This window comes from Neophocaena asiaeorientalis, unplaced genomic scaffold (assembly GCF_003031525.2).
Source record: "Neophocaena asiaeorientalis asiaeorientalis breed wild unplaced genomic scaffold, Neophocaena_asiaeorientalis_V1.1 scaffold669, whole genome shotgun sequence".
Taxonomy (NCBI): domain Eukaryota; kingdom Metazoa; phylum Chordata; class Mammalia; order Artiodactyla; family Phocoenidae; genus Neophocaena; species Neophocaena asiaeorientalis.
In genome coordinates, this window is record NW_020174694.1 from 1,618,268 (window position 1) to 1,643,059 (window position 24,792).

General features: G+C 41.3%; 1 protein-coding gene and 1 pseudogene across 2 annotated transcripts in view; one reads left to right on the top strand and one right to left on the bottom strand.

Moving 5' to 3' along the window:
- DLGAP1 (DLG associated protein 1) overlaps positions 1–24,792 on the bottom strand; it is a 321,534-nt gene that overhangs the window by 288,336 nt on the left and 8,406 nt on the right. The window lies entirely within an intron of this gene.
- On the top strand, positions 3,355–14,911 carry LOC112409046 (cytochrome c oxidase assembly protein COX11, mitochondrial-like; annotated as a pseudogene).

Below are 24,792 nucleotides of genomic sequence, written 5' to 3' on the forward strand. Positions count from 1 at the left end.
ACGCATACATAGTACTATATATAAAACAGATAACCAACAAGGACCTACTGTACAGCACAGAGAGCTATACTCAAGATTTTGTAATAACCTATAAGGGAAAAGAATCTGAAAAAGAATATATATATATATATATATAACTAAATATAACTGAATCACTGTGCTGAACACCTAAAACTAACACGACATTGTAAATCAACCATACCTCAAAAAAATTCTGTTTTCTCAAAAATAAATTTGTATTTTCATTCCAGATCTCCCATATGAACTTCAGGTCCCTGACAACTTTACTTAGATTCCTTGAAGCACTTCACACACAGGACCTTCAAAATCAAACTCATTTTCTCTTCCCCCTTTCCTGCCCACACCCCACTGTAGCTCTTCTCGAACTCCCTACTTCAGTGAAAGGAAACACCATCTTTTATGCAAGTCAGAGACATAGGGACCATTCCGGACACTTCTTTTTCCCTCAACATTGCCAAGTCCTATAGATTGGGAATCTCTGGAAACTATCCACCTGCCTCAACATCACTGTCACCATTTTCTTTCACCTGAGATGCTATACTTGTCTTCTAACTGGTTCTCCTTCTTTCATTTTATTTATCTTTTCACTTCCTCTAAAGGGATGTTTTCAGAAGGCAACGTGGATATCATCTCTCCCCACTCCTGCTGTTCTACGCACACAAACAAGGATATAAAGATTCAAATTTTAGACACTACCTCCAGGACCCTGACAGATAGAGTCCTGCATATCTTCCCAGACTCATTTTGCACCACCTTGGTGACCTAACCACACTAGATTTATTTCTGACCCTTTTGTTTCTCCCTACCTTTGCCTGATTCCCCTGGCTCATTGCCTAATTGACTTTAAATCTTCCTTCAGACCCAATCCCAACCACTATTTCCTAGGGTGTGCTTCCCCCAACTTCTTAAGTCAATCTGCTATCACAGTATCATAATCTCCTTTGTAGGTACTGAGCAAACTGATCACTTGGAATAGGTTTTTACTTATGAGTAGAGGGTTCAGAAGGCGCTTGGGCTACTACACTCTTGGTATCTTTGAAGACACTTGCTTGTGTTGCCTCTTAGTTTTAAACTCACTGTGGAGAGACCTGATTTCCCACTGGTCACTCTTCTAACAGGGCAAGGACGAGGGATGGATTGTATGGAGGGAAAGCAGGGAATAAACATTTTTGGCTCAGGGACCCAGCAGTCTGATCTCAGGTGCAAGATGTTTAGGGTAGTGCTAAGAAATACTGGTTGCCCATCCCCTAGAATCTCAAGGGGTCCTAGTCCTATGGGAATTTGAAGTCAGCCACAGTTCCTGCCAGCAAAGAAAGGGACAACCAAGACTGCAGACAGGGTAAGCTCCCAGCATATTTCAACAGTAGCCCTTGCCATGGTAGTAAATTTAAATTTATTTGTGTCATCGATTTGAGTAATGTTTATATCCCCACTGATAATGGGAGCATGAGAGTAGGAATCAGGTCTGTTTCTTTCTTTCTTTCTTTTTTTTTTTTTAACATCTTTATTGGGGTGTAATTGCTTTACAATGGTGTGTTACTTTCTACTTTATAACAAAGTGAATCAGTTATACGTATACATATGTTCCCATATCTCTTCCCTCTTACGTCTCCCTCCCTCCCACCCTCCCTATCCCACCCCTCCAGGCGGTCACAAAGCACCGAGCTGATATCCCTGTGCTATGCGGCTGCTTCCCACTAGCTATGTACCTTACTAGAGTCTGTCATACAGAGTGAAGTAAGTCAGAAAGAGAAAGATAAATACCGTATGCTAACACATATATATGGAATTTAAGGAAAAAAAATGCCATGAAGAACCTAGGGGTAAGACAGGAATAAAGACACAGACCTACTGGAGAACGGACTTGAGGATATGGGGAGGGGGAAGGGTGATATATACATGTCTGTTTCTGATCATCACTGAATCCTTTGCAATTACACAGGGCCTGGCAACAGTAGGCATTTAATAAATAGTTTTTGAATGAATCAGTGAAAGAGCTCTTAAATTGGCAGGCTGTGGTGGGAGGGTAATGATAGCATAATTGCTACTAGTGAAATCATTTAAAGCATATGTTCTATGTTGGGTGTCAGGACTAGTCTTCTTGTTTATAAAATCTGACCATTTTATATCGTTCCCTTGTCATCACAGCTGTGATCTCGCTACTGCATGAAGATCCACTATTAAGCATTTTGCTTAGAAAATGAGCACGCAGGATGTTTTAAAATATCGTGAGATTTATTAAATTCAGAATTTAGTTTCCCCGGTGAAGACATTTTCCTTTTGAAAGGAGGGCACACCTAAAAACAATCAACTTAAGTTGCTGTGCTCAGGCAAATTACATCTTTCTGTACACACAGAGCTTTCGGTAGGACCCCAGAATCAAGGTGGGTAATTAAAACCTGTCAAAGACAATGTGATGGGGAAAGATGAAGATGGACAAGTCTTTTGAATCATCCAAAAGAACACAGCTTGATGGGCTTGAGTTTACAAAGCAGCAGCCTCCTAGAACAGGCTGTTAAAGGACGATCTCTGAGCACCGGAAGAAGCAGCTTGCGTTTATGAAGAAGTAGTATGCTAGGCTGACTGTGTTTTACTTTTATTTTTGAAGATTAACTTGGTCGATGGGTATACATATAACCTGCGCTTCCTTACGCAAAGTCATCTTTATAGAAAGAAAACAGGAGGAAAATATTTCTAAACGTTAACAGGACTGGTTTCCACTGATTTTTCTCACTTCTCTTCCTGGCAGCCATTCCGAACAACAAAAACAATAATACAACAAAAGAAAGAGAATTACCCAGAAATCACATTTTCAGCAAAACCAGCAGAACACCCACAAACTCCCAAATCGGAGTCAGGCAGAAAGCCAAGGAGGAAAGGGATAGGAAAGCGGCAGGTAAATGAGAGGTATGAAGGGGACCTAGCTGTAGCAGAGCTCGGAAAGCTCTGCCAAATACACCCTCCCCCGAAGTGAGGACCTCAGTCTGAGAGCATTGCAGCGTGGAAAGGCAGGGACTGATGTAGGTGGTGGAGGGTGAATGGGCAAATCTCACTAAGGGCCAGAAAAATTCTTTCTAAAAATGACTGTATCATTTCTGTCCCCACGTGACTGGTAACGTGCGGGGTCATCCATGAAATAACTGAGGGAGAAAAGAACTAGGTTTTGTCTTGAGAGTCAGAGGATGTGTGAGTACACAGATGCGTCATACGATAAAGAAACAGTGGATAACTGTAGCAACAGCAAAGGAAGCCCTTGGTTCATGAATGCTTGAAAAATGACTGCCTACCTTCTGATTCTCTTAAACAAACAAACAAAAAAAACTTGTTCAGGCCATGGGAGGGCTCTGGCGTCCGGGATGAAGGCGCGTCGCTCTCTGCGGGTGGCCCTGGAATCACCCTGGGAACAGCACCAGGGCTGCGGAGAGGGTAGAGCCTTGTCTCCAGTCGGGGAGGAGAGGGACAGGGGGCGCCTAGAGGGAGCTGAGACGGCTCGGGACAGGGAGGCGCCCGAGGCTGGCGGTGCGGCGGCGGCCGCCGCGGCGGCCGAAGGGCACGAACCCCCTCACGCACGCACAGGACGAGGATTGGCGGCGGCCGAACAAGACACTCCTCACGAACTTGGCCGCTGCGGCCGTGGGCATGCTGGGGGGAGGGGGGGTGTCCTGCGCCGCCGTGCCCCTTTACCGGCTCTACGGCCAGACTACTGGACCTGGAGAATCGGCAGTAGCAGGTCATGCATCAGACCAGACTGGAAACATGGTACCTGTTAAGGATCGCATCACTGAAGTCACCTTTAATGCAGATGTGCATGCAAGTCTCCAGTGGAACTTTAGACCTCAGCAGACAGAAATATACGTAGTGCCAGGGGAGACTGCACTGGCGTTTTATAAAGCTAAGACTCCTACTGACAAACCAGTAAACGGAATTCCTACATACAACGTCGCACCATTTGAAGCTGGACAGTATTTCAATAAGATGCAGTGCCTCTGTTCTGTTTTGAAGAGCAAGGGCTTAATCCACAAGAGGGAGTAGATATGCCAGTAATTTTCTACATTGATCCTGAATTTGCTGGAGATCCAAGAATGGTGAATGTTGATCTCATCATTCTTTCTTATACTGGTTTTTTTTTTTTTTTTTTTTCCCGGTACGCGGGCTTCTCACTGTTGTGGCCTGTCCCGTTGCGGAGCACACGCTCCGGACGTGCAGGCTCAGCGGCCATGGCTCACGGGCCCAGCCGCTCCGCGGCATGTGGGATCTTCCGGGACAGGGGCACGAACCCGTGTCCCCTACATCGGCAGACAGACTCTGAACCACTGCGCCACCAGGGAAGCCCAGCAGTCACTAATTTAAAAGCTCAAAATGGAAGAGGAATCACTAAAGCCCTAACATTTTGCCCAAAGATTACAATCTGATTTCAGATTTGACAGTATTTTTCCTTTAAGATCTAGGGCTATTTTACATCCAGAGTCCTAAATAAGTACTTTGACATTTCAGTACCGTGAAATTTAAATAAAATGTATATCTAGTAGGCTTCTAGCATTTCTTGTGATAGTTCCAAGTCTCCGAATTTTAAAATGTAAGTGCGATTGTGAAGATTTACCGCCAGCAGAGTTCTTCTGAAAAAAGATGTATTAAACTGTTTGAATAGTAAAAAAAAACAAAAACAAAAAAACCCCCCAAACCAAAAAACTTGTTTAAATAAGAGTAACATAAAAGGAACATGTGTGCAGGTCCTCTAGGGAATATGGAAAACATCAGCCACAAATTTCTTATAAATAATGAAAATGTACCAGGAAAATATGTTGCCACGAAGTTTAAAAGCATAACCCAAATAGAAACAGTAATTCATGAAGCAATTACAGCTATAAACGAAGATCACAAAGCAGAATGATAAGAACTCAGGGAAAAAAGTGAGAAAACGAAGGTTGCTGGTAGACAGCTGGAGGATGTGAAATAGGAACTGGCAGAATTGAAGGAAAGGAAGGTCAATAAAGGGACACAAAAGACAGGAACGAAAAGAGCACAGAAATGGTGCCGAGATAAAAAGGATACAGAAGGATTAGAGAAACAAGGCAATATAGCCAACATAGGCATAGCTGTGATTCACAAAGAAAGTCAAACCAATGGAATAGAATAATTATCTTAAAATATAAGGCAAGAGAGCTTTTCTGAAATAAAAAGTCTAAAATCTATTTAATGAAAAGGTAACCATTTTATCAGTGAGACGTCATTCAGAATGGTCAGTGTAAAGAAATGTCTCAGAAAAAGTTTTGAAAAGAATCCTTTAGGTGGTCAAGCAAAAAGATGAAATGAGGTTAAGGGAGAGAAAATGAGGTGGACATTAGACTTACCTGCAGAAACATGTAACCTGAGCACAGAACAGAGCAGCATCTACAAGAGACTGAGCTAAGAAAGCAGGAGCCGACGATTCTCTGTCTAGTTAAGCTCTTTCCAATGTAAAGACTCAAGTAAAAAGAGCTTTGGACGTGCCAGAATTTGGGTCCTATTGCGCAAATGAACCTTTCTAGGGGAAAATCCTAGAGGATGGGCTGTAGACAGACATGAAACAGAAAATGTCAACAGAAAAATGTCATCAAAGAATCAGTGGCCAACACCCCTATGTTCATTACAGCACTATTCACAATAGCCAAGACATGGAAGCAACCTAGGTGTCCACTGATGGATGAATGGATAAGGAAGATGTGGCATGCATATATATATATTTACTCAGTCATAAAAATAATGAAATATTGCCATTTGTGACATGGGTGGACCTTGAGGGCATTATGCTATGTGAAACAAGTCAGACAGAGAAAGACAAACACTGTATGATCTCACTTACATGTGGAATCGGAAAAAAAAAACCCTGAGCTTATAGATACAGAGAACAGATTGATGGTTGCCAGAGGCGGGGGGTGGTGGTTGTGGGAAATGGTGAAGATGGTCAAAAGGTACAAACTTCCGGTTATAAAATAAAGAAGTCCTGGGGTGTAATGTACAGCACGGTGATTATAGTTTATAATCCTGCACTGCGTATTTGAAAGTTGCTAAGAGAGTAGATCTTAAAAGTTCTCATCACAAGAAAAAAAATTTTAAACTGTGTATGGTGACAGATGTAAACTAGACTTATGGTGGTGATCTTTTTTTAAAATTTAATTTATTTATTTTTCTACAGCAGGTTCTTATTAGTTATCTATTTTATACATATTAGTGTATACATGTCAATCCCAATCTTCCAATTCATCCCACCGCCACCACCCCCCCCGCCCCGGCTTTCCCCTCTTGGTGTCCGTATGTTTGTTCTCCACGTCTGTGTCTCTATTTCTGGTGGTGATCATTTTTGCAGTATATACAAATATTGAATCATTATGTTGTACGCCTAAAACTAATATAACGCTATATGTCAGTTATACCTCAATAACAATAAAAAAAGAACCAGTGGCCAAAATCTACCTCAACACATTTTAGAAGAGGTATATCATTTTCATGGATTCAAAAGGAATACCTTTATGATCTGATATGACATGAAGTTTCTGTAGCTATACATATGTAGATATACTTTAAGAACTTTTTTCTATTACTAGTTTGTTTTACTTTTTTTCTAAATCCTTAATGGCTGTTGAATATTATAAAATGTCTTTTATGCATATATTGAGATAGTCATGTGTGTTTTCTCCTTTAATCTCCTAGTTGCTGTGAATTGTATGAATATTTTTTTTCTAATGCTAAGGCTTCCTTTCATTAGCAAATAAATCCCGTCTGGTCATGTTATTTTACATTATTTATAATTAGTTAATTTTATTGAAATATTTATTAAGAATTTTTGCATCAGGTTCGTGAGAAATTGCATTACAATTTTCCTTTCTCAGACTGCCGTCATCTAGTTAAGATTATACGAAATCCTAAAATGAACTGGGCATCTTTTCTTTGTTCAGATCTCTAGAAGAATTTTTATATGACAGGGATTAACATTTTCTCGCTGGTTTCATGAAACTATCTGGGTCTGGTCTTTCTCTTTCTGAGTAAATGTTAAACTAATGTGTCCGTTTCTTAAACTGTTATGGATGTATTCATGGTTCTTGTTTTTACTGAGTTTTGAATAATTTGTTTTTCTAAGAAATTATCCACTTAAGTTTTCAATATATTGGTATAAAATCTATTTCTGTTCTAGTCCTACGATAGATTTAATATCTACTGTAAATTTATCCCTGTTCCTGTCTTCATGCCTAATAGTGTTTATATTATGCTTTCTTTTTCTCTTTTTGGTGAGCTTATTCAGAGGTTTAGTGATATCAGTATCTTCAAAGAACAGCAATAACACAAAAATATTTATAGTGATTATCTCTGAGTGATTTTGATTATCTTCTTTATTTTCTTATGTATTTTACAAAATTTCCCCAATAAACGTATATTATGAACCTCCCCAATAATACCGGTGATAAAGCGATACACTTTTGAACAGTCCAAAAGTGGACTGAATAGGAGATTCACAACTGGTTGAATGGCTTTTCCTAGATGGTATATAAATAATTTCAAGAAAAACTGGAGAGTGGTCTTTAGTGGTATGCATAAGCCTTTCTTTTTGGCCCTATTCTGAACAGTTTTTTAATCATCAACTTCCATGATGATATATTAGACACTATTATGAGATTTAGAATATAATACATCTTGGGAAAATATTTAAAATGCTGGATTTCAGATTTAGTATTTCTCCAGTTTTGACAGTGGAAGCATTCTTTCTGGTCGTCCAAATGGCACTTTTAGGTGGGTGAATTAGAAACAACCTGTCCCTTCCACAAGACTCTACTGTCATTTTCTGGAAAATTACGGTAATAAATAAATAACTAAGATAACTACTAATATAAATGATGTTCTCTAGAATTAGACTGTGCATAATAGTAAGGAGTGACCTTGGGCTAGAAAGACACATTTGTATTTATAAGATGACATTTAATAAAGATAAACATAATAGTCTACATTATGTTAAACCACCTAAGCGCATAGTACAAGGTAAGACAAACATGTCAAAATGATTTCATGTGAATGAATGGCTCACAGTTTTTTCTGAGTATGAGACAGGTTGGCATGGCTGCCAGACGAGCTGGTACCTTGATAGAAGTAGGGTATTCATATCCAAAGATTTTCAAAGGGTGCTGTGAAGTCCAAATTCAACTGAAATATTGTTCACAAAATAATATCATAAGTTAAGAGAGATGCTGCTTTTCTTGGAACAAAATACAATTTGTCTGTTGTCAGCTAAAAGAGCTTGATGTCCTATTCTCAGAGAATTGCTGAAGGAACTAGGTATTTTGAAGATAGAGCAATGAAGACTTATGGGCGAACAATAGTTTTTTTTTTTTTTTTTTTTTTTGGGACGCGGCCCTCTCACTCTTGTGGCCCCTCCTGCTGCGGAGCACAGGCTCCGGACACGCAGGCTCAGCGGCCATGGCTCATGGGCCCAGCCGCTCCACGGCATGTGGGATCCTCCTGGACCGGGGCACGAACCCATGTCCCCTGCATCGGCAGGCGGACTCTCAACCACTGCGCCACCAGGGAAGCGAACAATAGTTTTAATCAAACATTTGAAGGACTGCCTTGTAGAAGAAAAATTTGATTTATTTCACATAGCTCTACATCCAAGTCAAAGAAAGAGAGGTGGGCTTGGACTCACGACAGAGAAGAATCTTCTAAGAAGGGTGTCAAGAATGGAAACTGCTTCTGGGGTGAAAATTCAGGGACCCTTTCTAGAGGCCATTTGATAACGTGCAAAAAGCCTTACCATTTGGCATTCCCATCGGCCCAGCGAATCCAGGAATTTCTACTGATTAAGTAATTGGATGCTTCCTGAGGCATTTGTGACAGTGAAAGATCTGGATAGGTTACTAAGTAAATACAGGAAAAGAAAAAAAGAAACGTGAGGGGAAAAAACAAACAAACAGAGCAGAATGGGGGCAAAGAGAATGAACTCAAAGCAACAGAAACTACTGTTACAAGTACAGGGGTGGAAAGGAGCATGAGATATTATTAGAAAATCGCCAGTCAAAATAGGGTTGAATGCAGGCCACTGAGGCAATGGCCCAATTTTTTTGTTAATTAGATGAGAGAATTGTGATTGCTAAAATAAAACTTAGATTGAGGATCTCTAGTGAAGTGAGGTCAACAAAAATAGCTAATAAATGGGAAATTACTTTAGTCCTTTGCAAGTGAAGAAACCTATTACTCATGGGTGTTAAATGGTTTGTAATGTAGAGAAAGGAAACAGATTCCTCTGGAGGTTATTCACTATAATACTGCATCAATAGAGGACTTCAGGATGTAATATACCGAGGAAATGCTGGCTTTGGAAGCGTGCGTTCCATGCTAGACCATAGTCCAAATGTTTGTGATTGTCTCCATCTGAAAACAACGGAAAGGGTAAACAAGTCTCTGCCGAATAATTATTCAAAATCAGAATTTTTAAATTATTTGAAGATACTAAGATTTACTTGCACTTCTTTTTCTTTTGAATTTAAGACGAGTGCATAATATTTGGGAATACTAACCAGAAAAAACTGTCCACATTTTATTGAAAAAGACGTTTAAGGCATTATTCATAATGGTGAAAAATGTAAAAAAAAATTCAAATGCGAAATAATTGAGAAATCAGTATTCTAACCATGGTGTGTTAGCATACTTTAATAGCCACAATATTTTTATTAAAATGCTAGACATTAAAAATAATAAGCATTTATTAAAATGATAAGCATATATATGCATACAATGTATATACACAAAATGATACGTTATGATAATAATGAAACTACTGGCAAATTAAATAGTTACTTCTCAATTGCCAGATTCATTGATAGACTTTTCATTCCAGGTCTGACTCGACCCCTCTTTGGTAGTTGACCTTGTTCAACTTTTCCTATTTCTTGAAATCCTGATCTCCCTTTACTTCCAGGCTGTTTTGATCTTGCTGACCCATTAGCATGGTTTTCCTTTGCTACCTGTCTGTGTTTAAATATCTGTGTAACCTAGGAAACTGGTCTGTGCTGCCCCACCTTCTAACATACATGTCCCAACGTGATCTCATTCACTCAAACTTACCTCTACCTTCTACGTGATAACTCCCAGCTAATCCTTCTCCAGCCCTGACAGCTTCCTGAACTCCAGACTCATAAATTCAGCTGCCTTCACTTTTCTGTCTTCCTCACCTGAGGACTTTTGACCAACCTGGCACCTTAAAGATACGGTAGAAAGATACATTTACTTCTCTCCATCTTTATTGCTTCTAGCTTTGTCTGAACCACAATCATCTCTTGTCTGAATTATTATGATATCCTCCTAAATAATATTCGGATAAGTGAAGGCTTGCCTATGGGACACCTTCAACTGGATATTCTATAGGCACATCAGATTCAAGATGTCTAGAACTAAATCATCTTTCCCATCCCAACTTATTTTTTCTCCCAGATTACCTATCTCAATTGGAGATACTGACATGCATCCAATTCTTCAAACCATAAATTGGTCTTCATTTCTATTCTTCTCTTTCCTGACAACCAAGTCATTCAACCTCCAAGCCTAGGCAATTCTATATATTTTAAACATGTTTTTTCCTTTTGAATGGGTAAAGAAGATGTGGTACATATATATAAGGGAATATTACTCAGCCATAAAAGGAAAATAAAAATTCTTACCATCAGCATCCCTCCTCTCTCCCACTATGGTAAGAAATCCTTGAGGATAGAAGCTGTATTTTTCAACTTTGTATGCCCAGTCTTTTTTTTTTTTTTTTTTTTTTTTTGCAGTATGCGGGCCTCTCACTGTTGTGGCCTCTCCCGTTGCGGGGCACAGGCTCCGGACGCGCAGGCTCAGCGGCCATGGCTCACGGGCCCAGCCGCTCTGCGGCATGTGGGATCTTCCCGGACCGGGGCGCGAACCCACGTCCCCTGCATCGGCAGGCGGACTCTCAACCACTGCGCCACCAGGGAAGCCCTGTATGCCCAGTCTTTAACAGAGTGCCTGACATGTAGTTAGTGCTCACAAGTATTTGATTTAAAAATTATATTATGTGCAGCAAAAGGCAAAAATACATGCAACATGTTAATTGCAAATGTGTAAAATGTATGTATTTACATATAGATATTGGAAAGATGTCTTCAAGTGATATGAAGAATTGGCATTTTAGCGTAAGTTTAAGTGAATATTAAACATTCTAAATTTTAAAAAAGCAGCAAATATATAACACATAGGCAAAGAGGAATCTAGACCCAATAGTTTAAAATAGTTTAAAATGGCTTAAAATAGACTAACATAGTTTAAATAGTCTAAATAGTCAGATAGTTTTAAATAATCTAACAAACACAGAAGTTGATGCCCTTTTAGTCCATCTCCGTGTGAAAGAAGTCTCCAGGACCACTGAATGCGTACATTGATCTCATTTAGCTGATATGCTCTGGGCAGATGATTTCACACACTTTTCATACAAAGTTTCAAAAATGATTAGGTTAAAAAAACATATCACAGATGAGGTGGTAGATTCTGTGGCAGGTGGCATAATGGCTCGCCAAAGATGCCCACGTTTTAAGCCAGGTAAACTGTGACAGTGTTACCTTACATGGCAAAAGGGACTTTGCAGAGGTGATTGAGTTAATGATTTTGAGATGGGAGATTATCCTGGATTGTCCAGATGAACCCAATGTAATTACAGGGGTCTTTGTAAGTGAAAGAGGGAGGCAGGAAAGTCAGAGAAGACGACGTGACCACAGAAGCAGAAATTAGAGTGATGTGACTGCCGGCTCCGAAGATGAAGGGGGAGCCAGGCCTCAAGGAATACAGGCAGCCTCTAGAAGCTGGAAAATTGGCAAGAAAATGCATTTTCCCCTAGAGCCTCCAGAAAGGACACAGCCCTGCTGATATGATTTTAGCTCAGTGAGACCCATTTCAGACTTCTGATCCCCAGAGCTGTAAGATAATAAATTTGTGTTTAAACCATTAGATTTGCAGTTACTTGTTATAGCAGCAATAGGAAACGAGTACAGATGCTGTAGGATTTCACTTCCTCAAAAGCCTGACTAAACGAAATTGTGTCCTCTTAACGGTAACTTCTGCAATGTCTCTTAGATCTGCTGCCTTGTTTCAGTTCATGTTGGTACCGCCACGTTTTCACACTTAATAGTAATAATCATAGCATTTCTTGAGGCATTATATAATATATAATGCTCCCTTTCCAAGCGTTGTCCTACATCTTTTATATTACATTCACCCATTTAATCCTCTCAAGGCCCTTACATGATAGGGATTATTATTACCACCATATTACAAAGGAGGAGCCCATGGCAGAGAGAGGTTAAATAACTCACTCAAAGTTGCCTAATCTGTAAAACACAGGGTTTGAACACAGCTGTCTGGATCCAAAGCTGTACTTTATCTTCCTAAAACTGACTGCATGCCTTTGAATGGCATGACTGTCACTAAAAGTGCCCTCCTCACCAATTTACTATTTATATGCACTCTGTTGTTAACTATTACGGTAGACAGAATTTTGACTCCCATGATCTCTAACCCCTGCTGTCACACCCGTGAATATGTTCTGGTTCATGGCCAAAGGGACTTTGCGGATGTCAGTAACGTTACTGATCGGTGATCTTAAAATAGGTCGATTATACTGGATTAATCTGGGTGGACCCACTGTGATCACATGGGCCCTTAAAAGAAGAGGGGTGTTATGTCTGTGCTATGTCTACGTTACCATAATAAAATCAAAGTGAAAAGTAAAAGAAGAGTTTTCTCCTGGCTGAGGGCAGAAGAGAAAGTCAGAGAGATGTGGCAGAGAAAGTCAGAGAGATGTGGCAGAGAGAGTCAGAGGGATTCAAAGCACGATCAGAGGTTTGATACGACGTTTGGTGGCTTGCAGATGCAAGGACCTCGGTTGTACAGCTGCGGGGAACTGAATTCCGCTATCTGCCTAAATTCATTTGGAAGTAGAATCTTCCCCAGAGCCTGCAGATGAGAGCCCAGCCCAGCTGATATCTTCATTTCAGCCTTGGAAGGTCTTGAGCACGCCACTCAGCTGAGCTAGACTGTGCCCAGACTTCTGATCCATGGAGATGTTGACCTTTCTAAACTCCTCTCCCACGAGACTCTGAACTGAGCTGGCTGGTGAAATAACTACTATGATGTTGTGAATTCTATTTCTTCTTCTCTCCCTCTCTCTGTGCCTTTCCTCTCTCCTGCCTGTGATCCATCCATCCATCCATCCATCCATCAATCCACTCACCCCCCCACCTACTTGCCTATTAATTCATCCATCCATCCATCCACCCACTCACCTATCCACCCACCCATCCATCACCCATCCGTCCATCCATCCATCCATCCATCCATACATACATAAATGGTGTCTGTTAGGCACTAAGTCGGGCATGGGAGATACAGAGCTAAATTACTGAGAGATTAGTAAAAATGGGCAAAAGCTAAGAGAAATCCCTACCAATGTGCTTCCAAAGGAATGATACCAAAGCTTCAGAGACATAGTGTTTCAAATGGGGAAACCTTTCTTCTTTATCCTCCCTTTCCTAAACCCCAGGTTGGAATTTTTCTTCCTATCAACCTCCATATTCCTTGTTCAGGTATCTTCATACTGCTTCTTACTTTGCCTTGTATTCTATTTATCTAACCACCCAGTGTCCCACTAGACTACAAACTCTCTAAGAGTGTGAGCTATTTTACAAATCTTTGAATTCCCCTCTTATCTCAGCTTCAGCCCTTGTACACAGCAGAACCTCACTTTTTGTTACTTGAATTGATCACTCAGGAAGAGCTCCTTTACGATAAATCCTATCACACACTTTACTTTGTAACAGGATCTCCAAGTTCCAACACAGGATCTATCTATTTCAGGTAACAGGCACCCACAATAATAATTCTTGAAAAATTCCCCATTCCTCAAAGTATTCTAAGGCTATAACCCAAAAGGCTTTTCTAATGAGATGTCACAAGGAAGAAGGAAAGTCATCAACTTTAACTTTTTAAGGAAAAAGCTAATTAAAAAATTTTTTTCTTGAAATATAGTTGGTTTACAATGTTGTGTTAGTTTCAGGTATAAAGTAAAGTGATTCGGTTATATCTATCTATCTATCTAGTCTTTTTTTACATTGTCTTCCACTATAGGTTATTACAAGATACGGAGTATTGGTTCGCTGTGCTATACAGTAGGTCCTTGTTGGTTATCAATTTTACATATGGTAGTGTGTATATTTTAATCCCAAACTCTTAATTTATCCCTCTCCCCCTGTCCCCTTTGGTAACCGTAAGTTTTCTTTCTAACTCTGTGAGTCTATTTCTGTTTTATAAATAAGTTCATTTGTATCCTTCTTTTAGATTCCACATACAAGTGGTATCATATGATGTTTGTCTTTCTCTGTCTGACTTCACTTAGTATGATCATCTCTAGGTCCATCCATATTGCCGCAAATGGCATTATTTCATTCTTTTTTACGGCTGAGTAATATTCCATTGTATATACGTACCACATCTTCTTTATCCATTCATCTGTGGATGGACATTTAGGTTGCTTCCATGTCTTGGCTATTGTAAACAGTGCTGCTGTGAACATTGGGGTGTGTGTGTCTTTTGGAATTACGTTTTTCTCCAGATATATGCCCAGGAGTGGGATTGCTGGATCATCTGGGGGAAAAGTTACCTAATTTTAAGGATATCATAATTTAAACTTGTTAGTAGCCCTTTATGTCTTCTGGGGACATGCTAAAAGCTAAGGACTTTTCTCCAGAACAGGATGAACACAAACAACGCCCTCCTCAATGTGTTAAATTCAGGAGTTCACGACCCCCTAGAGTCCGTTCTTGGGGACTACGTGTCCTATCTGTCCACAGTCGCAGGCTAAGAGCACTGAATTAGGTGGATGGGTGTGCCCTGCCTTCCTGCATCCGAGTTCTCCTCCACCCCATCCAACGGTCTTCTCAAGGTAGGATTACTTCCAAAGTCAGTCAGATGTGCAAGCTCGTCACTTCTGCTTCTGGGCAGCCCCGGCACCATAAGTAACCTTCCCGAGATGCTCCAGGCCTGGAAACCCTTTTCCTCTGAGGGTCTGTATTAGGGAGGCCTGGCTTGTAAGCTTTTCTAGAAAGGCCTATCCTGGAAAGCAAGCTTTCCAACTGGCCTGCCACCAATGGCATTTTTCTGCCTCGTGGGGCTGAAGCAATCTCTTTCTAGGCCTCAAAGTTGGCCAAAGAACACTTGGTTTCAGAGAACAGTGTGAGAAAATACGGCTTTTGACGTTTGGAAAGTAAACAAATGTGGCCAGACGGCATGTTTTTGGTAATACCGGTTACGTTAAAACAGAAGACTACAACGTACGTGCTGGTTATTATTCCATGAGATTACTGCCTCTTACCTAAGCAGGTGACTCTTATTTCCAACTCAGAATGGTGTGCTAAGTCTCTCATTGACACCCATCCATTGGTACATTGATTTATTTCATAGGCAGCAGGGAGGTGCCCACTCTTCTCAGTGAATAGGGCTGAAGTAAACACTGCCCCCAGATAACCCGTAGCGAATACTCCAAGGGCCTCTCTAGAAAGCTCTTGCCGTTTGGTCAAAGGCAGGAGAAGGTGAGGGATGCAGGAGTGCCTCAGGTAACGTGCACACGGTACCTGTTGTCGGGGGGAGGGGGGCCCGTCTGATTGGCACCAGCCGTGCGGCTGGCTGTAGCAGATAATACCATGCATCGCCAACTTCTGAACCCATTGGCACCCAGCGGCAGCTCCCAGGGGTGCCACGACATTGTAATTTACAAATCACCGTGAGTAGGAGAAAATTTTGGCAGCCCTCTTTCATAAACAAGAATCACACGTGAGGGTTACTGTCCGAGCGAGAGCTTCGGCCCAAAGCTCAGAGTGTGAATGGAAGTGCTGTGCTGCGTACTGCCTGGGCAGCTCATGGTCAGTCAGGTACAAAAGGCAGAGTGGGAGCTGAGCAGGCTCCTCGGAGGGGCCAGAGCCAGGGCGGATGGGAAGATCCAGGGAAACACTGTGCGTTCTGCGCCCAGAGCAAGGCCCCAGGCGTGGCAAGTCCTGATAAATGGTGGGTGAGAATCTGGACAAAATCCCAGGCTAGTTCTTGTGTTTCTAGTCAAAAATTAGTTGTGCTTTCTGAACGCTAGGTACCTTAAAGAACTTACTCTTCACAATAACTCGGCAAGATATTTTTCTAAAGGAAGAACTAGAAGATATGAGTGGTGAAGTGGTTTATTTGATGCCATCGTCCTGAGTAGGAGGCGGAAAACAGGCATTCCCATGGCAGCTCTCACCGGGGCACCACCTCTAAGCGCTGGGACATCACAACACGATGTTACCTTCTTGGGGCAAAGCCCAAATCTAGTAGAACTCAGTATATTAAAATAGACAAGAAACAGCTAGAACCACGCAGTCCAATAGAACTTTCTGTAGTGACGGGCAGGTTTTATATCTTTGTTGTTCAATATGGTAAACACCAGTCACATGTGACTACTGAGTACTAGAAATGTGGCCATGGTGACCGAGGGGCTGAATCTTTCCTTTTATTTAACTTTAATTAATGTAAATTTAAATAACCACACGTGGCTGGTGGCAACCATATTGTGCAGCACTGTGTACGGAGACTATTTGATTTGAAGGAACCCCGGGGGCCACCTGCCCTCATTTCCCCAAATAGGGAAATTTCCTTCGCTCTGTCCCTGACATGTTCAGCCAGCCTCTCGTTACATATTTTTAATAACGAGAAGGTCTTCACCTTGCTTGGGATCCGATCGCTTTGTTAGGAAATATCTTCCTACCTAACAGTTGCCCCCTCAGGGGTATGAGCCGGGGATACAGTTGGGTTTTGGTGTGATAAACCCATCTGTTATTCCCTGGGGTTCTCTCCCGATTTGCTGTCCCTCTGCTCTTCTCGTGCCTGTGAACTATTGGTGCCCCAGCGGCATCTCAGTTCTCTGGGGGCGCAGTGTGGCGCTGTCCCCCACAGAATCCAGTCGGTCCCATCCTACCGGCCTGCTGCTGGACGAGCACACGATGCTACGTGAACGCTAGGATGGTTTCCCCACAGCCGGTTTGCTGTCTCTGCAGATTTCTTCTCAGGGCCTGGGCAGCCCCACTGCCTCCGGGGCCGGAAGCCTGGTTGCCTTTCCCCACCCTGGTCTTTCCCTTTCCCACGTTTATGTAGTCACCTCTCCCAGAGTTCAGTGTGGGTCAAACAGGCGCTAAGTAAATCTTGGTTGAATGAAAGATGTTGAGAAGGCTGTCCTCGTAAATGATTTAACAGAATTTTTCATTATACACTCACGATGTAGATAACGCGAAGAGACTACATATTATGACAGTTGGGTGACATCATGGCTGGTTGACTCTAAGAAGGACAGTGTTCAAAAACATCAATGAGACGAAATTGGCATTGTTTAATTTTAGTGAGTTCTTTCATTTCTTAGTTACTTGCCTGTCCCTGTGAAGTGAATAATTAACATTTCCTTCTTATGCATGGGGATATTTTATAAAATATTGACAAGAGAAAGTGGAGGCTGTGGAAACATTAAGACTGTATCCATTACTTTAAACGAACTTCATCTGGGCTTAAGCAAAGGGAGAGGGCATTAAATAAGGGCTTGCTAGAACACTGAATTCTCTGCGATGAGAGACATGTACATGAGGAAAAGTCCAACATGAGCTGAAAAGTAGGATATTAAGGACTCCACGACTTCCAGATTCATAACTGAGTATGGCACCTTTTATCCTGATGGATTTCAAAAGCCTGAGTGTTGTGTTATCCGTTATAGAAATTTAGTTTAAACTCTGCTAACATTCCCTAACAGCACTGTTTATTGGATATCTGTAGCCCCCGGCCAACTTCAACTGATACACATCTGAGTCCTCTGCACTGGGTATTAATTACATGGCTTACTTGATTCAGTTATATAAGTAATTAAGAAGCATTCTAAAGGTCGACCTTTAGGGAAACATATCTTTTCCTTTGGACCTCTGATAATTTTAACGAAGAGTAAGGTTTGTGAACTTCCCAAATATTTAGTTAACAATTTGGGATGTGTGGAGCTCACGCACCCAGCAGAATTCTGGCTCAAAACATGCCTTGGAGATAACTATCTGGTATCCCCATAGGACAAAAGTATGAAGTCACACTGTTATAGAGAAACTGGGTTTGGGGATTCCTCGTTTCCTTCCTCACTGTTTCAGCGAAGTTAATTCTTGTAGAAGAAAACATCCCCAAATTAATACAAGCAAAGGATATTAAATGGGCAGACAGTTCTAATTGGGACATAACCTTATGGTGTTTTAATAATGTTATAACTACAATCAGGTTGGCAGTCTCAAGGGATAAACTGTATTGTTTCTCATTGAAAAAAGAATAAGCACAACAGCTTTGAGTGACGGTTCTTTCATAGGCTGAGATGTAATTTTCCAGTTATATGGAATGATATTGTTCTACTCCAATTTACATTATACATCTGACTTTGCAAATGAATCTCATATGTTACTTTCTAACATGGCCACTTTCCAAACGACACCTAATCATAGAGGTAGAATCTGTTTTTTAATTATAGTTAAGCATTTAAAAAATTGTCATTAAAATAAATTCTCATTGAGAAACAATTCGTCAGGAAAAGATCAGAGGGAATATTTACCAAGCAGAGGCAGCCTGGTACGATGGGAAGTGAACAGGTCGTGGAATCAGACGGATCAAGGTTTAAATCTCCATTCTGTCACTTACCAGCAATATAATCTTGGGCAAATTAATTACCTCCATTTTGTATAAAATGAGGGTATGAACCGCTACCCTAGTAACTTTCAGAAATAGGGACAATATATGTTAAGCATAGGCCTATTGAAATTTCTCAGTAAATTATAGTCCTTCTTTTTCTCCCTTTTTTCTCCTTCTTCTCCTTCATCATTGACTTATTATCATTGCCATCGTTCATTAGCCCATGTAAGTACATCAAGCGTGTGATGAAGATGGGGAAGCGTTCAGTATGGTGTACGGGCTGAGCACCGGCCTGGGGCTGAAAGGCCTGCCTGTTCATAGAAAAGCCAGTCCCTCTCTCTGGGTCACAGCTGAGGAAAAGGAATGAAGGTGACATAAGAACTTGTCTGTTGGAGTCAACAAGTGCTTTCATACTGTGAGCCAGTCAGGAACTCTTGGCACCCATGATCAGTTGTCGTTTTCAGGAAAGACAGGGCAGCTGGACTGCAGCCTGGGAGAGCTGCCGATTAAATTTACCAAGCTTGGGACAGTTAACTGACACCTTTTGGACTTCATCAGGGTTTTCTGATTTTTCTGACTTGTCAAGAGTTGGTTTATCAAGAGTGGATACAGACTCCCCTCCTCTGCCCCATCCTGGTCCCTCCCATCCCTGTGTCTCCTCCCCCACCACCACCCACCAATCATTAAACTCTTCCTTAGCTAAGATCCGCTTAAGGAATGGGCAACAAATTTCAAACTGTGCTTTGGAAGCCCCCGCCCCCCCTTCAGGGAAACTTGGATGCAGGGCAGTGGATGGGAGGGAAGGGGATTTGGATTTGAATTCTAGTCTTGCTTCAGTGTGAGTACTGCAGTCATCTCTTGGTATCCAGGGATGCTCAAGTCCCTTCTTTGAAATGGTGCAGTATTTGCATATAACCTATGCACATCTTCGTGTACTTTAAATCATCTCTAGATTACTTATAATACCTAATACAGTGTAAATGCTCTGAAAATAGTTGTAAATGCAATGGAAATGCTACGGAAATAGTTGCTGGCGCAAGGCAAATTCAAGCTTCCGTTTTGGAGCTTTCTGAAATTTATTTATTTTTCTAATATTTTCCATCTGCGGAACCCATGAATACAGAGTGGGGACTGCTTTATGTTTAATGTATTCTGCTTTATATGAACAAGGAATCCCATGGTTAAAAATGTCAAAAGCACTGAGCTAACTGTCCTTTGAAGTTCTTTCCCATACTTGAGTTGACTGTGCGTGTTCAGTTCACAAAGAGGAAAGCCTTAACGAGATGTGCTTTCTAGAAACCTTAGCAACAGACTAAACCAAAACCACATTAGACCCAGTGCCTAGAGTGGAAAAAGCAGGGAGCAGGGCTGGTGGCAGAACTTCTTGAGTAGACAGAACACCAAGATCAATGACGATCTCATGCTCCATGATAGAGGACTGCTAACAGGTGGGGTGAGAGGACAGAGGAAGACACCCACCGCCCTCTCTACAACCGAAGAGCCAAGGGAATGCTGGTTAATCTCTCCAGGCCTCAGTTTCCTCAGCTGTAAACATGGTTTTGGGAGAGTTTCCAAATTATATAATGTAATTATATAATTCCAAATTATATAATAAAATAGCTAAGCCCAATTCTCCTTTGCTCAGTAAGGTGTGGAGGAAGGGAACGAGTATAATTGATGTCATGTGTCTGATTTCTAAGGGTCATTTCAGTGAGGTCAGTGAAGGCTGGTATTATGGCCTTGCCTAGCTGAGTGCAGTCTTCCAGGGAGTTCCATGACACCACCCTGGGAGATTTGGGGGTGCTGATGATGGGTGACATAGGAGACAGAGCAAAGACAGAGCAGACAGTGAAACTCTCTATAAGCAAGGCCGGTTTGGAGGAGGAACGTGGAAGTAGTTTCACATTTCCTATCACAGAATAGCCATAGGAATTGGTCACCTAGATTTACCAATAGAATCTAAGAAACAGCTTTTGGCTTTGGGATTTTTTTTTTTTTTTAAAGCAGCGTGAAAGTCAAAATAAACGTTTTTAAAGAAGCAGGAAAGCTCATCTGAGACATTTTTGATTGATTGTTCAGTTCATGAGATCAGCTGGCGTGAAATAAAATGTTTCTTTTTCTGGGCAGTGATTGCCTAAGTCAAATATGGCAAAGGGACCCACACGGTAATTGTTGGCCTGTAGATCGGATTTTTCATAAGCGTCACCGCACAGCCCTCACAGAGAGTTCTTGTTTCTAGTGGATTTGTTCACCTCCTTTGTGAAAGCCTTAGAGAGAAGGCAGCAAGCAGGAAAATCAGCTATTTATAGGCGTTTTTGACTAAAAGTGTCTGCTCAGCGTGCCATGAAATACTTCCAAGAGGTGGGAGAACAGGAAACAATGTCAAATCCACGAGAAGCCTGGAGGAGTGTGACGGGGGGAAGATTTTACAGGGGAATCATTTTCAGAAAGCTCAGGTTCATTTGCAAACAAATGACAGTTACTTGCACTGACACCCCCTGAGTTACCGAAAAGCCAGCTGAACTTCTACTAGTTAGGAGAGAAGAAGAAGAAGAAGAAAAAAAAAAGATGAATTATCCAAGGATTACAAGTAGTCGGGATCCTTTAAGGGACTTAAAAGGGGTGTCCCTTTGTATGTATTTACTGCTGGGGGCCGCCAGTCAGACTGATGTCTGTAGTACAACCGGGGCCAGCAGGTGGCCTGTGGTGGAGCTGGCGTCTGAGAATGAACAGGAGTGATCAGGGACTTTAGACAGGAGCAAAAAAGAGTGATGGACAAGGACCTATTGTCATCCGCCAGCAACGGTGGAAGAACTCCCACGCATTGAAGCTGCCTTGGTAGAAACACTCAACAGAGACTCAAGAAAGGAGGTGAGCGGATAGCCCCATAGCTGTTGCTCTTAATTAGACTTGCCCTGTGGACTTACCAGAGCTGCCTGGAATAAGGCAGCAGGTCTTGACAGACTTAGGATCTGAAAACAAAAGCAGGTTTTGTCTAAACACACACGAAAGCTTGAGGAGGCCAGAAAAATTGTGTTCCATTAGCAAATATCGAGCCCTGGGGGAAACCTGACCCACAGAAGCTGAGCTATCAAAAGATTGACCCTTTGTGATCTTTTCATCTGCAGACAAAAGCTTTATGTGTTTAGTTGGCACATGGGGTGAGGAAGCCTTAAATCTACATTGTGATGAAGACTTGTCATCCGACATTGGGAGACTGCCTTCCTTTCCCAGAATCGGATATGTTCAGGCTAACCTTGGTGTAACGAAAGTTCTATCAAGCAAAATGTAACAGAAAAAGTGGTATATGAAACACGTGAAGAAGCAGTGAAGCATGCTAACATCTGAGGGTTTGTAAACTCAAAACATTTCACATTATAGTTTTTACTTCTTTCCCGAATTTGAAATGAAATATTTTTCTGAGGCCTTAACACACACAAGAGTCATATCATTATGCCCATTTTGCAGATATAGAAATGGACGTACTAAGTAGAGGGAGCCCAAAGTCATGTGGGAGGTCAGTCGTGATAGTAAAGCCAATGTTTTCATCTGTTAGACTCTACCGCCCCCTTCAGTAAATACAATTATGAATCTAGTCTGACAGTTCCCTAGCATCAGGTTCAAGTGTGGTCCTTAGATTGATCTCTGTACTGGACTCATACCAGATCTACAGAATCAGAATCTCTTGGATCGATGCCACAAATCCTTATTTTACAGACACCCTCAAGGTGGTTCTTGCACACACAAAGTTAAGGAACTATTGCCCTAAATATTCAATGATAGAGCTAGTGGCCACACACTTATATGGCTACACGTGCAGACAAATGTATCATTGTGCTCAATTTTTACCCTCACGGATGCCACTATATACCGTTTCGTACAGCATTTTCAACTTTAGAGCTAGATCTTCTATTTTCTCGCTTTTGAATTTCAAAAGCAATGACCAAGAGATCAACCTGTAGCCCTTGATGTCTCCTATGCATTATTTGTTTCGCATTTTCTAGACTTACCCTGATTCAATATATTTGTTCCCGTTATCCCAATATAGCATGTCCTATGTGTCACATATTACACACACACACACACACACACACACACACACACACACATTGCTTTGAAAAATGCGGTTACAGCTATGTTAATAATTTTTATCCTAGGAAAGTGAGGTGAGAGGTGAGAGGAGCTGGCTGCCAAGATAGTGGAAGATGCCAGAAAGAAGCATGTCATCCTCACAATCCAGTCCCAGGGCTCTGAGTGTAATGACTATAGATCACACACCCGAACTTGGAGCAATTTTGCTCACTTTGTCCTCCGTCGGTACAGGGTTTCCTTGTAATAAAACCACTGGGATGCAGGAGGGAGCGACAGGGATAACAGGAGAAACATACCCATTTCTTTTACTTAGAATTTAAAAATCATACCGTGCCATTTGTAACCCCAGAATTACGAACTTCAGGTAATTATTTGGTTAACAACTGTCTTCATCTCTTGTGAACCTTTTAAGCCAAAACCATGCTTCAAATCTCATTTTCAGATCAGTTCTTTGCCTCCTGGTACCTTGACCCCACTGCCTTAAATGGATGGAGTAAGAAAGGATGAGTTCGTCTTTGAAAAGAGCCTTAAAAGTTTTCATAGATGTGAGAGACATAGTGGGAAAAAGAACAGGGCTGTAGCTGGGCAGTTAGTGTGCTGGTCTCAGCCTGCTACTGATGAGATGACTCATCTTTGTCAGTCAAGGTACTTCCTTAGAGTTTATTTTTCCCACTTTTAGAGAGAGTAGGTTGGACTAAATAATCTGAAACAGTTGTTCTGTAAGGGGATTATTAGGTGAGAAATAGGTAGGTGGAAAGATGCTACGCCCACCTTCCAGGGAAGAGTTTGTGAATGAGAAGGTATAGTGGATGGCCTTGCAATGAGGAGGTTCAGGAACGCTGAAACCATCATTTTTCTGAAAAACAGAAAATAAAGCCTGCCTGCTTCTCTAACTACACACCTTAAAGTCTGAGAGACTTGGAGAGTAAAATCAGCGAGGAGTTTGACAATCCTGCAAGTATATAATTAACAGTGGTTAAAAAAAATGAGAGGAACAGAAGTCATTTCCTTTCATTGTTGTCGGATGTCTCTTTGTATGAAAGGGATTGATCCTTACACTAAGAAAGCAGGAACCCCCCTAGCTGGTTCATACTAGTGGTCTGAGATTTAAAATAATCGCTTTAAAAGCAAGGCAAGCTGTTTTCTTAGCAGGATCTATGAAAAGTCTGTTTCCCCACTTTATAGTCATTCTTCTTTCGTGGACTTTGTGAAATGGTACGTTTGAAATAGATCTTACGTCATGAATCAGATATCAAAGAAAGCATAAGTATAAATGCATATTTTAGAAGTATGGGTACAGGAATGCCTGTGCAGATGTAACGTGTATATGTGGACCTGGACACATGCGTACAACATACAGTAACTCTAGACTCCACGTAACTCTGCTTCCTAGACAGCTCTGTGACAGCACAAGCCTGAATTTTGTAGGAAGTTTCCAAATTCTGGGAGAACAAGGAGTAGAAGCTCCAACTGATAGAGAAGAGTGGCAATGTACATGAAAGAAAAGGTATACTTACCTAGAAAGCCCATTTTGTGAGTGTAATTAGAAGTCTATTTTAGAAATGGAAACAACGCAGGGAATATTGCTAACCTTTAACAGATGGAAAAAAGCAATTTTTTTCCACAAGATAATCGTTTATATTCTTAAACTTAAAAGATCAGAGAGCCAGAAGAGGTCATTCCTTGGTCATACGAGTGTTCCCCAAGAAATAAAAGTGTTAAACAATATAAGTAAGAAATTGGTCACGGCAAATGAAGGAATGAGCTGGTGGGCATCTCCTTATACTCTATTCCCTCCTTTACCTTTGCTAATTGTTTAACAGTAATTAGCTCTTTATCTTTACCTTTTAATTACAAACAGGATTGGGCTGAAGGAGAATAAATCATTCACTGAAAAAAAAAAATTAAAGCCCCCCCCCCCCCCCC